The following is a 13,833-nucleotide window of genomic DNA, read 5'->3' on the forward strand; positions in this document are numbered from 1 at the left end:
AATAAAGCCCGTGAATCAGAGAATATATCTTGTTCACTACTGTATCCTGACACCTAGCAAACTGGTGTGCTAATAGACACAAATATCTGATGACAAAATTATGCTATACACATATTATGACATAGATCTATATTTATTACCATAAAAAGATATCAAAGAAACATCAAAATATGTGAGGTAAAACTGATAAAACTGTAAGAAGAAACAGATGATTCCTCTACTAAGGTTGGAGACCTTAACACCCCTCTAACAGAAAGAAAAAAAGGGTCAGGAGGCAGAAAATCAGTAAAGACAGTGCCGAATTAAACAGCACCACCAATCAACTGGACATAATTGACAGACTACTTCACTCAACAAAAACAGACAACATATTATTCTCAAGTTCACATGGAATATTCACAAAGATGGACCAGATTCTGGGCCATAAAACACATCTTAACAAATTTAAAAGAATAGAAATCATACAATATTTGTTCTCACCAAAATGGAGTTAAATAAGAAATCAATAACAGAAAGTTAGCTGGAAATATTCCAAGTACTTGGAAATTAGATAAAACACTTCAAATAACACATGGCCAAATAAGAAACATCAAGAGAAATTAAGAAATGTTTTTAACTAAATGAAAAATGAGAATGCAACTTAAAATTTGTGATGCAGAAAATTCCCTTAATATTTACAAGGAAATTAATAGCATTGAGTGCAAACATTAGAAAAGAAGAAAGATCTAAAATCAATAATCTAAAGTTCCAACTTAGGAAACTAGAAAAAGAAGAGCAAATTAAACCTCAAGTAAGCAGGAAAAAAGAAATAATAAAAATTAAGGCATAAAGAAAGAAACCTATAGAGAAAAATGAACAAAATCAAAGCTGGTTCTTTGAAAAGATCAATGAAATCTATAAGCCTCTAGCAAGGCTAAGAAAAAGAGAGAAGACACAAAAGACTAAAATCAGAAATGAAATAGGACATCACCACAGATCCCATGGACAATAAAGGATTATTATGGACAATTCTAAGCTTGCAAATTCGATAACTTAGATGAAACGAAGCAATTCCTTTAAAGACACAGTTTGCCAAAACTCACACAAGAAATAAACAATTTAAATAGGCCTATATCTATTGACCAGAAATTGAATCAACAATAAATAAACATCTAAAAAAGAAAGCATCAGGTTCAGATGGTTGCACTGTTGAATTCTACCAAACAGTTAAGGAAGAAATTATACCAATTCTCTACACCCTCTTCGAAAAGACAGAAACACAGAGAATATTTCCTAACTCATTCCATGAGGTCAGCATTACCCTAATACCAAAATCAGACAGACGTTATTAATGGTACTGGCAAAAGAGAAGACAAATAGATCAATGGAACAGAATAAAGAGCCTAGAAATAGAGCCATATAAATATAGTCAACTGGTCTTTGACAAAGGAACAAAGGCAATACAACAGAGCAAAGACTGTCTTTTCAATAAGTGTTGCTGGAAAACTGGATGTACACCTGGGGGGGTGAGGAAAGGAGATAGGGGTATCCCTGGGTGGCTCAGCGGTTTACCGCCTGCCTTTAGCCCAGGGCATGATCCTGGAGTCCCAGGATTGAGTCCCACATCAGGCTCCCTGCATGAAGCCTGTTTCTCCCTCTGCCTGTGTCTCTGCCTCTCTCTTTCTCTGTCTCTCATGGATAAATAAATAAAATCTTAAAAAAAAAAAAAAAAGAAAGGAGATAAACGATCATACACCCTTCACAAAAATTAATTCAAAATGGATCATAGATGTATTGGAACACAAAACTATAAAAGTCCTAGAAGATAACATGGAAGAATACCTAAATGACCTGTAGCATGGCAATGACTTTTTATAACTGGTGAGCTAGACTTCATTAAAATTAAAAACTTCTCTGTGAAAGACAATGTCAAGAGAAAGAAAGGACATGCCACAGACTGGGAGAAAATGTTTGCAGAAGACACATCTGCTAAAGGACTATCCAAAATATACCCAGAATGTTTAAAACTTAACTATAAGAAAATGAACAACCTAATTTTAAAATGGGCCAAAAACCTTAACAGACTCACCTCACCAAAGAAGATATAAGGATGGCAAATAAGCATATGAATATGTTACACATATGTTATCAGGAAGAGCTAATTAAAACAATGAGATACCACGACATATCTATTAAAATGGACAAAACCCAAAACACTGATAACACCAAATGCTGACAAGGACATCAAGCAATAAGAACTCACATTCATTGCTGATAGGAATGTAAAATGTTACAGCTACTTTGGAAAACAGTTCAGCAGCTTCTTACAAACTAAACATACTCTCAGCATATTATTCAGCAATTGTGGTCCTTGGTATTTACCCAAATGAAATAAAAACAATCCACACAGAAACCTGCACACAGATGTTTATAGAAACCTGCACACAGATGTTTATAGCGCTTCTATTCATAATTACCAAAACTTGGAAGCAACTAAGATTTCCTTCAGTAGATGACTGGATACATAAACTGTAATACATCCAGACAGTCGACTATTACTCAGATGCTTAAAAGAAATGAGCTATCAAGCCATAAAAGATATTAGGGAAAACTAAATGCGTATTACTAAGTGAAAGAAGCCAATCTTAAAAGGTCACCGTTTATCAAACTGTATGATTCCAATAGTATGATATTCTGGAAAAGGCAAAACTACAGAAACAGTAAAAAGATCAGTGTTTGTGAGGGATGGAGGCAGTGTGGGTAACGGATGAATAGCCAGAGCACAAAGGACTTTTAAGCAATAAAACTATTCTCTAGAGCATTATAGTTGTAGATACATGTCATTATACATTTATCCAAACCTCCAAAATGCACACCATAAGTGAACCCTAAAGTAAACTATGAACCTGGAGTGATAATGATGTGTCCATGTAGGTCTGACAATAACAAATGTGTACCACTCTGGGACAGAATGTTGATAGTGGGGAAAATTCCGTTTTGTGGGGCAAGAGGTATATAAGAACTCTGTCTCTCAATCATGCTATGAACCCAAAACTGCTCTAAAAAAAGTAAAGTTTACTGACTATACAGTTTGAGGAAGAGAGAATAGCATGAATACAATTTACCCATCTGTAGGTATATATACTATATATACACATACAGTTACACTAATATACAAAAACATTGTCTAGAAGTCCATGCTAAAGGTGGAACTAAGAAAAATAAATAAAAGTGGACCTGAAAGATGAAATGCCATCTTTTCTTTATATTTTGTACTTTATTTAAATTGTTTACATTGAACCTCTTTTAAAATAATATTCAAAAATAAATTGCTCAGGGGGATCCCTGGGTGGCTCAGCAGTTTAGCACCTGCCTTTGGCCCAGGGCGCGATCCTGGAGTCCCGGGATCCAGTCCCGCGTCGGACTCCCTGCATGGAGCCTGCTTCTCCCTCTGCCTGTGTCTCTGCCTCTCTCTCTCTCTGTATCTATCATGAATAAATAAAATCTTAAATAAATAAATAAATAAATAAATAAATAAATAAATAAATAAATAAATAAAATTGCTCAGATAAAAAATTGAATACAGGAAATTACAAATGTGCTTGAAACTGCTTGATGAAGAAACCTACAGAGAGGACAGTCTATTACAAAATTCCTAAGCAACCTCTGAGAAATAGAAAATGCTGAGACAGTACTTTTTCCTTTTTAAGATAAACAGTTTTATTCTTCTGGTTCTTCAAGACATCAGATTCAGCTATTTAGTCATAAAGAAAACATAACTTCCTCAATGCAATTCCCTAGGGCAGCTCTGGCTGAATAAAACAACTTGGAGGATATCCCTAGTTAATTCATAATTTTTGTTTCTCCTTAAAATAGTAGTAAGATTTGGAAAGAGGAAAAGGAACAAATTAATAATGGAGTCCATTCAGTCTCTTAAAATGTCTTTTTTTATACTTGTATAAGATAAGCCAAGGAAAGGCAAGACAAACAGTACTTTGAGTTTAACTACAAATGAGCAAAAAACACAAATGAAACCACAATGAACTTTAAGAGTAGTCCCATTATCTTTAAAAAAAATAATAAAATAAAAAAAAAGAGTAGTCCCATTAAAAATTCTAAACTATACACACCCACAACTTCCCTTTCCAAAAGCTTTCCTGATATTTTTTTAAATGAATTAAAATTCATTCTCTCTCAGGTATAAAATGATGATTTACCTGTTATCTAGTATATTTCAATCACTTCTTGGCCTTTTAGTTAAGATCAAGTGTATCTAGTATCTTTCAGTCTCTTTTGTTATCCTAAATACTTGGCTCCAGTGAGCAAACTAAAATCTTGTTTAGTTTATGTATGTCAGAGCCTTAGTCTGGAAAACCATTAAAATAGCATTCTTTGAAACTTCCAAACACGTTTAAGAAGGGATTTATGGTAAAAAAGAAAAGGGGATTTTTTTTTTTAAGAAGGGATTTATGGTTTTTTCCTAAACTTTAGAGAAATTAGTAACTTTTTTCAACTAGACTTCATTTTTTTAAAGATTTTATTTATTTATTTATTTATTTATTTATTTATGAGACACAGATTGAGAGGCAGAGACATAGGCAGAGGGAGAATCTGGCCCCCCACAAGGAGCCCGATGTGGGACTTGATCCCGAATCCTGGGATTACGCCCTGAGCCGAAGGCAGACACTCAACCACTGAGCCACCCAGGTGTCCCTCAACTAGACTTTCTTTTTTTTTTTTTTAGACTTTCTTTATTAATGCAAACTACAATAAATCTTATCATCCACCAGTCCCATATTTCTACTCACTGCTTACATTCTGACAAATCCATTTTAATTAAAAAACAGCAGTAAAGAGGAGAAAGCTCTATTTTACTTTATCTTCGTAAACATAAAGCTACCAGATGGGGTGTATTCCTAAATTTTACTGTTAATGATGTGAAAAGCAGAGTGAACATTAAGCAGAGTTCTTTTGGAAAGCAGAACTACAATATTTGATATGAAAATCATCGATTGAGACCCAGATGTCATTTTTAGAGAGTCACTTTTCTAACCATAACTGTGCATTAAGACAGTCGATAAATTATAAACTGATAAATGTAAAGGGTACTCAAATCAATGTCCTTGAAGGGCAGATGAAGGTAATCAGCCTCTCCCATATAGCAATAGATAGAAGAATATTTTATCCACTGAGAATTTAAAGCCAAGTAAAAGCTCCTGACAGACAGAACTTTAGGGACTGATTCTACAGAATATATCTCAGTCACACAGTACAACTGACAAAAACACTGCAGACTTACAGGATTTGCGTATGCTTAGGCATCTTCTCCAAATGGTATTCTGCAGCAAGATGAAATATAGATATTGATTTAGAATTTTTATGTGCTTTTAGCTATACCATCAAATAAAATGAACTGTGAGGTCCATTCTAAGTTTTCATCTACTGTAACCTTTTCTACCTGCTTGCATTTTTAGTAACAAATATTAATCCCTTGTCTGACCTTGAACGTCTCTCAATATGTTGGTCTGTCATCTCTGCTTTTATTTCTTTCCATCTCAGTTCTTTGTCTGCAGAAGCATCAATTACTATATCCATTTCTTTGCCCTCTTTTCCTATATTTGCCAATTTTCTATCTTCATACACTAAACTTGTAGTCTAAAAATGTTTATAAACCCAGCATGTTTATTTCTTTTAAAAAGTCACAAATTCGAAGAAAGGGAGAACCCTGAAAATATTTATTTGGATTGTCCTCTTTCAGAGCTAAGGGTTAGGCAAAGTAAATGGCAGTAAGAGATAAAAATAAAAAGATAGAGCAAAGGAACAGCAACATAAAAAGGGTAGGACTCACATATTCAGAAACTGGCTTTTAAAAGAGGGATAAAAGAGCTGATAGCAAAAAGATTAATAAGGGACTAATAAGATCGTTTTTGCTCAAGGATATATATTATAAGCATTCTTAGGACTCCTCAGGAACACACCCTCCAGTTAAAAACACTAAATCAATACACAGCTACTTTTATAGTGATAACTCAAATAAAATTTACTACTTATGCATTATTCTCTTGAATGTAAAAATTAAAAAGAAGAAACTAAGTACTGAGCATTTATTTACTCTCATTTACCCTCACACATGACTTCTATCCAGGTCCTACAATCAAATACCTCCATTTGTACAGCACAGAGTATTACCCGTTCACAGACTATAAAGTCATCATCATAACAATCTAAATGGGATATAAGGAGCTTAAATGACTTCAATCATTTACTTTAAATTATAGTAATAAGTATTAATGATATCTGGGCTGTTTTAAGCATTCCTTGATCTCCCTGATCTTATCTCTAAGAAGCATATACTTACTGTAGTTTGATAAATAAATTTTTAATTATGTCAAGTAACCTCTGGTGGGTCCCAGATAACTATGAATTATTGGAGCTTCCATACTTTAAAATGCAACTTTACAAGTGGTTAAATATGCAGTCTGCTTATAAGAAGCAACAATTGAAAGATGTCAGAATCTCAGGATTAAAAGGGAATTTATAAACTATCTAGGTAACCAGTAAGTAGTAATATAAATAACATGTCTTAATCATTTTCCCAAATAATACATTCCAATCTATCTGTAATCTCTCCTAACCTATGAACAGTGAAAGCAAGCAGTGAAAGAAAATGTGTAAATTTAAAAGATTGAAAAAAAATATCACTCCCATCCCCAGGAATCTATTCTGCTGTCTTGTTCAAACTCACTCACTAATCATTAATTGGGTTCAACCACCCATATAATAGCGAGCTCTCCTTTACAACATGCTAGCCAAGTACATTCACCCAGTCTCTGAGTGAACACCTCCAAACAGGAAGTTCAGTACTTAACAAGCTCCATAGGGAGCTAAAAATACTGCTGTAAGTTTAAAAGGCTGACACTATTTTAAACTATTTTTCTTTACTAATATAACTGTTCTAGAGTATCCATATAGCTACATTATTCCAGCTAACTTTAAACAACTTCATTTGCTTTAAAGACATACAAAACCAGGATGCCTGGATGGTTCAGCGGTTGAGCATTTCCTTTGGTTCAGGGCGTGATCCCAGGGTCCAGGATGGAGTCCCACATCAGGCTCCTTGCAGGGAGCCTGCTTCTCCCTCTTCCTGTGTCTCTGCCTCTCTCTGTGTCTCTCATGAATAAATAAATAAAAGCTTAAAAAAAAAAAAGACATACGGAATCAAAGGTCTGTGTCATTTCCAACTGTTGCTGGTTGCGTCTTCTGAAACTAATCTATCAGATAACCCATCAGATATTTAAAGACCTCCAATACCTTTACCCCCTCCCGCTGCATCATCTCTTTCCACATTAAATATTCTCAATTCGGGCAGCCCGGGTGGCTCAGGTGGCTCAGGTGGCTCAGCAGTTTAGCGCCGCCTTAAGCCCAGAGGGTGATTCTGGAGTCCCCGGAATGAGTCCCACATAGGGCTCCCTGCATGGAGCCTGCTTCTCCCTCTGCCTGTGTCTCTGCCTCTCTCTCTCTCGTAAACAAAATCTTTTTAAAAATGTATAAATAAATACATATTCTCAATTCCTTCAATTAGAAGACTGCTATATGAGTGGTAATGAAGGCCTTAATTAGGGTATCAATAAAGGGATGAGAAATAAGATATAAGCAGAAAGCTGACATGGTAGAACTAGTAACATCATACAAATATATGAATGTTTATGTACTCACAGACAGGAAAGACTAAAGTGACGGGAGAGTTCAAGTCTGATTATTTAGGATAATTATGCCATTAACTGAATCAGGTAATCCAAGAGGAGAAGGGGAAGGGGAAGATGGGAAATTCAGTTTGAGACACACTGATTTTGAGGTTTGTTTAACAAGTAAATATGGACAAGATCTTTTCCAAGTCCCATTCCATTAGTTACTTCTGCTACAAAAAGATGCATCTAGGCAGCCTGAGTGCCTCAGGAGTTCAGCACCGCCTTCAGCCCGGGGCTTGATCCTAGAGACCCGGGATCGAGTCCCACATCGGGCTCCCTGCATGGAGCCTGCTTCTCCCTCTGCCAGTGTCTCTGCCTCTCTCTCTCTGTCTCTAATAAATAAATAAATAAAATCTTAAATAAAAAAAAAGCATCTATATTATTGAGACTGGTAATTATACCTCATTCAAACACAAAATATCACATTTATTCATTCATAAAATATTTGAGTGGTTACTTTTGTAAGGTACTAGGAGATATAATGAGCCATGAAACCCAGTTCCTGTCCCCATTAAACTTACATTCTAAAATGCAAGATGTTTATAACTAACCAGAACTTAAGATGTAATGTGGTTATGTCTCACAGTAGAAATATAAAATGTTATAATTATTAAGAGAAATATTTTTCCCCTTTCCAATGAGAACATTCACATAGAAAAATATCACACACAGTGGGATTCTTCAAATACAAAGACCAAGGACACACAAATAATATAAATCTTACTATTCTGGGTGTAAATAAGGATAACACTAGCCATATTTCTTAGGAATGAGTTAAAGTACCCTCAACAATTATATCTATTGTTAAAGATTAATGCTTGAATTGTATCATTAGTCAAAAGAAGAGCATTGTTTAAAATGTTCACAAACACAATTGTTTTGGCTTACAAATGGAATTGTTTGATGTCATTTTTCTCATCATTTCTAATTTTAAACAGTGTATCAATTTGAAAACAGAGCTACAGATGTAAAGCTTTACAAAGATTTTTTTAAATGCATATTTTATACCTGATATAACTGTTCTAGAGTTCTCTATAACTATATATTATGACAGTTTTAAATTATTATGGCTACTTTAGTCATTTTACCAGAAAATTTATTTTGCAGAAAGAGTCTATTAAAAGTAGATTAGTAGAAAATTTTATTTTAAACTGATAATCAGGGCAGCCCAGGTGGCTCAGCAGTTTAGCACCACCTTCAGCCTGGGCCATGATGTTGGAGACCCAGGATGGAGTCCCCTGTCGGTCTCCCTGCATGGAGCCTGCTTCTCCCTCTGCCTGTGTCTCTGCCTCTCTCTCTCTCTCTCTCTCTCTCTCTCTCGATTAAATAAAATTTTTTTAAAAAATAAATTAAAACAATAAACTGATAATCACAGGGAAAATATAATACAAAGAACTTTGAACACATGATTTCATTATAGATCTTTAGCATGATTTCATTATAGATCTTTTGCCTAAGGACGTAAAATGGCAAAGAAATCTTTAATTGGTCAGTAAATCTGTTGTTTGAGAGAGTATCAATATAGTAATACCAAAACTATCATAAGTGTTTTACAGGAGACATTAGATGAGTAAATATATTGATACAGGTTTGAATCAGAATTCTCCCTGCAGGAAAAGGAGATACAAATATGAACTGATAGAAAGTGAAGATGAACTCTGTGGTTTTGAATTTGAGTTCATATCCTTTGAGTGTGTGTGTGTGCATCTGTGTGCCCATTTAAAGACCTAAAAGCAATGATATTTCAGTAGCAATGAGTATATTCAGTGCCAAGCCGTGGTTTCTGAGTAGCATTTCCCACCAAGTTGAAAGAGTATTCCATGGTAGAATAGCTCATTCCAGGCTTCAAGCAGTGAATATACATACAAGGTGAGCCTGGAACGTCTTATTGTACAAAAAAATAAGAATATGCCAACCAATGTGGACATATGCAAAGGCCACAGAAACTGGCTTGAATTTGACTAATCCAATTTGAGGTAATTTAATCACCAAAAACAGTAATAGTGGGCACCTGGCTGGCTCAGTTGGTGGAACACGGGACTCTTAATCTTAGGGTCATGAGTTTAAGACCCACTCTGGGTGTGGAGGCTACTTCCGAAGAGAAAGAAGGAAGAAAAAGAACAAGGAAGAGAAGGAGAAGGAGAAGGAGAAGGAGAAGGAGAAGGAGAAGGAGAAGAAGAAGAAGAATGGTAACAAACTTATAACAGATAAATTAAAAAAAAAAAAAGAATCCTTGTGTATATAGTGATACTAAAATAAAAGGACAGAGGAAAAATAGCTCTTCTTTAGAAAAGATAGCCAGCAAACATATATAGGACTGAGAGAACTGGAAAACCACTATCTGGCAACCACCAGTGCAATGACTGACTCAGGCGAGCATGATCCATGACTACTAAAACCAAGGATAAAAAAGAGAATTGTTGGAAAACAGAATATCCAGTAATCTCAAAGTATTACCTACACAGATTACTATTAAGTTCACATGGGAAAAGATAGCATTAGGATGTAGAAATCTGGGGCACTTGGGTGGCTCAGCGGTTAAGTGTCTGCCTTCAGCTCGGGTCCTGATCCCAGGATCCAGGATCGAGTCCTGCATCAGACTCCTTGTGGGAAGCCTGCTTCTCTCTCTGCCTATGTCTCTGCCCCTCTCTCTCATGAATAAATAAATAAAATCTTTAAAAAAAAAAAAAGAATGCAGATCTCTGGTTAACCTAAGAGACTGATCTTTGATCTTAACATTACCAATAATGGGGTAAACTGCCATTATAGTCTTCCTGAAGTGGTGAAATGGAAAGTTAACAATATCTTCTATGGAACATCTTGAAAAAAACTATTTAACCTGAAATTGTATGGATACAATCAAGACAAATTCATTTTGTGAGGCATTCTACAAAACAAAATGGCCTGGACTCTTCAAAAATGTCAGTCTTGAAAGACCAAAAACAAAACAAAACAAAACAAAAAAAGAAGAAGGAAGAAAAAGGTGAGAATTGCTGCCGTCGCCTTGAGGGGCTGCCCCCCTATCAGGCTGGCCTTGGGGCACACAGATCCCTGTTGAACTGAAGGAAAACTGCTTCCCCACAGCCCCAAGCAGCACCATCAAGACCCAAAGGAAGTGAGGGCAGGGCCTGGTTCTGGGCTTTACTGCCTTGCATTATCCTGGGCAAACATTCCGATACCATGCCTGGCACACACACATAGTAGGTACACACAAAAAGGACCAATAGGAATGCCTGGGTGGCTTAGCAGTTGAGCATCCACCTTTAGCTCAGGGTGTGATCCCGGGGTCCTGGGATCAAGTCCCACATCAGGCTCCCTGCAGGGAGGCTGCTTCTCACTCTGCCTGTGTCTGCCTCTCTCTCTGTGTCTCTCATGAATAAATAAATAAAATCTTTAAAACACACACACACACACACACAGGAAAAGGAAATTTCCTAAGAAAATTCATAATCTCAAAAAAAAAAAAAATTCATAATCTCTGATTGGAAGTACTTTTCTTAAGATTTGTTTATTTGAGAGAAAGTGCAAGCGGGGGACTGGGGGTAGGAGCAGAGGGAAGGGGATAAGCAGACCCTGCACTGAGCACAGAGCCCGATGCAGTGCTTGATCCCAGGACTGTGAGATCATGACCTGAGCAGGAATCAAGAGTCAGGGCGCCTGGGTGGCTCCATAGTTCAGCATCTGCCTTTGGCTCAGGTCGTGATCCCTGGGTCCTGGAATCAAGTCCCACATCAGGCTCCTCTCAGGGAACCTGCTTCTCCCTCTGCCTAACTTCTTTGCCTCTCTGTGTGTCTCTCATGAACAAATAAGTAAAATCTTGGGCAGCCCGGGTGGCTTAGCGATTTAGTGTCGCCTTCAGCCCAGGGCCTAATCCTGGAGACCCGGGATCGAGTCCCACGTCAGGCTCCCTGCATGGAGCTTGCTTCTACCTCTGCCTATGTCTCTGCCTCCCTCTCTCTCTCTCTTACTCTCTTTCTCTCCCTCTCTCTTTCTCATGAATAAATAAATAAAATCTTAAAAAAAAAAAAATCAAGAGTCAGATGCCTCACTGACTGAACCAATCAGATGCCCCAATTAGATTTTTTTGGGTATTTTTTTAAAGCTATAAGGGACATTACTGATAAACATCTGAGTAAATTCAAAATTTTTATTATGGCCTATACTATCAGTATTATCAATCAGGTTTAAGTTATTTGGGTTTGCACATAACATTATAGGTATATAGGATAATGTCCTACATAAAAGTTCATAGGAGATATATGATGAAGAACTTTGGAGTGAAGTGTCATGATAACTCCACCTTAGTTTCCAATGGTTCAGCAAGAAAAAGAAAGCACACCATATGTTATTTAGAGAGAGAGAAAGCAAATGAGGTATAATGTTAACAAGTGAATCTAAGTAAAAGATATACAGGCATTTGTTGTACTATTCTTTCTGCTTCTTTATAGGTTTGAAACTTTCAAAATAAAAGTTGGAAGAAAAAAGTAGGGTGGAAATTAAATTGACTTTCAAGCAGCTGAGCAGACTTTAAATCTAACTACTTCTTTATCCTATCCATAAGCACTAAAAGCAAACATGAAGTTCAAAAAGTTTTGGCTAAAAATAATTACAAACCAAGCCACAATTAGTTTCCTATTATAGCTGTAGACTAAACATAATCTCTGATGAAAATGCATTAAAAAAGGACATGTGTTAACTCATCTAGGACAATTATGAATCAGCAAAACTATCTTACATAATACTGACTCCAAATCCAAATATGACTAACCAAATTTTTCTCCAATTGAGATCTTTTAGATATAATGATATATAGTTTAGTTTAGTTATAATTAAAAATGTTGTCACATGGGACACCTGGGTAACTCAGTGGTTGAGCGTCGCCTTTGGCTCAGGGTGTGGTCCCGGGGTCCCAGCATCGAGTCCCACATCGGGCTTCCTGCATGGAGCCTGATTCTCCCTCTGCCTATGTCTCTGCCTCTCTTTCCGTGTCTCTCATGAATAAATAAATAAAATCTTTAAAAATAATAATAAAATGTTATCACAGGTATAATTTCAGATCACATATCTGTAACAATAATAAGCACAAATTCTGTACAGGAATTTTGTTAACCTATGCACATACATCATCTCATTTAATCCTTAAAGCAACTCTATAATGCAGATACTATTATTATCCTCATCTTACAGATTATGGGGAAAAATGGCTTGGAAAGACTAAACTTCTACAAGGTCATACTGCTAGTTAATAACAAAACACACCTTGAGTCTAGGCAATCTGACTCCAGAGCCCATGCTCTCTGTTCTACACATTCTACTTCTTCACTATGAAATGTAAAATTTTAAAAATAAACTGATTGTATTGATTCATATCTATTAAAAGGAGACAGTTCAAGGAAAAGACAAAAGCATGTCTTCCTCCCTAATACACATTTAAATTTACATACACACTAATTGAATGAAGTTATAATTTAGCCAAATGCCCAATTTATTTCCAAATCTCACATGAAAATAAAGATCATATATAATTGTACTACTCAGTTACCTATTCATATATATGGTTGAATGTTACATAGAAATTCAAAACATACACCAACATATTTCCAAATGCTTTATCCCTGCTCTCTCAAGGAAAAAAAAAAAACCTGAAAAAATTGATTTCAGGTACACCATTCCTCAAATATACTTAATTCAAACAATGACATAAAAGAAAAAAATAAGAAATTAACCTTGAAAACTGATGCCACCATAAAAAAAAAATATTAACAAACAAATCATGTCCCAGCAAACCTGATCACCTTACAATGTTCTCTCAGTAACTGTACCATTATCCATCCAGTTACATAACCCAAAAAGCAGTGGTGCCATCACCTTTCTCTCCCTCATTCCTCACATCCAGCCCATCATCTGGTCCCCTCTCCTATATAGTGCTAAATCCATCCACTTCTATCTTCACCACCATCTTACCCAAGATATTATCATCTCTCATCTGGCCTCTCCCCATCCACACTGCTATCCCTCTTGTAAACAGTTTTTCCTCTGTATAACATCAAGTCCTTTCTTAAAGCACTTACGATAACTGGAACTTTATTTTTTATTTTTTTGAAAA

The 13,833-nt window shown here is 35.9% G+C and overlaps 1 protein-coding gene across 7 annotated transcripts in view; it reads right to left on the bottom strand.

Moving 5' to 3' along the window:
• ATG4C (autophagy related 4C cysteine peptidase) overlaps window positions 1-13,833 on the bottom strand; it is an 85,664-nt gene that overhangs the window by 66,213 nt on the left and 5,618 nt on the right. The gene's annotated exons all lie outside the window — the stretch shown is intronic.

The sequence above is a fragment of the Vulpes vulpes genome, chromosome 12, assembly GCF_048418805.1.
Source record: "Vulpes vulpes isolate BD-2025 chromosome 12, VulVul3, whole genome shotgun sequence".
NCBI lineage: Eukaryota > Metazoa > Chordata > Mammalia > Carnivora > Canidae > Vulpes > Vulpes vulpes.